Source organism: Myotis daubentonii, chromosome 10 (genome assembly GCF_963259705.1).
Source record: "Myotis daubentonii chromosome 10, mMyoDau2.1, whole genome shotgun sequence".
Taxonomy (NCBI): Eukaryota; Metazoa; Chordata; class Mammalia; order Chiroptera; family Vespertilionidae; genus Myotis; species Myotis daubentonii.
Genome location: NC_081849.1, coordinates 84,950,446 through 84,951,765, shown reverse-complemented (window position 1 = coordinate 84,951,765; position 1,320 = coordinate 84,950,446).

Sequence of the window (1,320 nt, the reverse complement as noted above, 5' to 3'; positions counted from 1 at the left end):
CTCAGCGCCCTCAGGCCGTCCTGCCAGCGCCAGCGCCGCTGGGCCTCGCTGCGGGTTCAGCGGGAACCTGGTTCCCGGGTGAAGTGACTCCGCTGAGGGCCTGCAGGGAGCCGCGTGGGCCGAAGGGATGCTCTGCGCAGAGCCCACAGCCCAGCCCCTCTCCCGCCGCCTCTGACACTGGCCGGTGGGATCTCCGAGGTATTAGCGCTGGAGAGAGAGGCGGGAACAATGCAAAACACCGGGACTAAGTCCCCAGGTGCTTACAGACGGAGAGCCGGCCGCACCTTCCTCTTCCCTGACCCCGCGGTCCTTTATCAAGACCGGTGCTTGCAGCCCTGGCCGGTGTGGCTCAGTGGTAGAGCGTCGGCCTGTGGACTGAAAGGTCCTGGGTTTGATTCCCGGCTTGTGGGCTCCATCCCCAGTAGGGGGCGTGCAGGAGACAGCCGATCAGTGATTCTCTCTCATCATTGATGTTTCTCTCTCTCCCTCCCCCCTCCTCTCTGAAATCAATAAAAATGTTTTCAGAAAAGGAAGAAGCAGAGGCGCCCACACCCCCTGGGGCCCCACACCTTCTGCTTGACCCCCCCCCCCCCCAGAACTCATTAGGATGAAGCGTGTGTATTTCTTGTGCAGATACGGACAGTGAGCGCAGGGTTCAGTCACTTGCCCCAGGCCTGCAGGGTAGGGAGTCTGGGAATGAGAGTCTCGGTCTGTACCTGGCCCTGCCTCCTCTGGGCGTGGGGCAGGGAGCCAGCTGGTCGCGGGCCCAGGAGGTCCCTGCAGGAGGAGTGGGCCGGGGCCGGGGTGATGGACAGGCGTCTGGGATGTGCATGGAGGGTGGGAGGGACTTGGGTGGCACCAGGGAAGCGGCTGTGGGTGCCAGGCCCCCACCGCCAACAGCCTCCTGGGCCAGGCCCACCTTCCCTGGCCTCTGCTCCCTCCGCACTTAGCTGCCAAAGGGACATCTGGGCAGGTGCCCCGCTGGCTCTTCTGTCCACCTGGAGGCCTGACGCCTGTCCCCTCCCTGCGCCCAGCCTCGCTCTCCCGCAGGGAGGCTGCCCAAGGCCTGCTCTCAGCTCACAGGTGCTTGGCTCTCACCAGCGCCCCAGGACTTGCCCCAGGAGGCCCCCAGACAGTATCTCAGCCCTCCCTCGGCAGGCACCGGAGCGGCCTCCTGGCAATGCGGTTGAATTCAGGATGATGCATCTTCTCTCTGAGCACCTGCCGCCCGGCCCAGGTGGCACCGCGCACCAGGTGATGGGCTCCACACAGCAGAGCAAGGAGGTGCCGCCCTCCCCACTGCTCCCTGCCCCCTGCTCC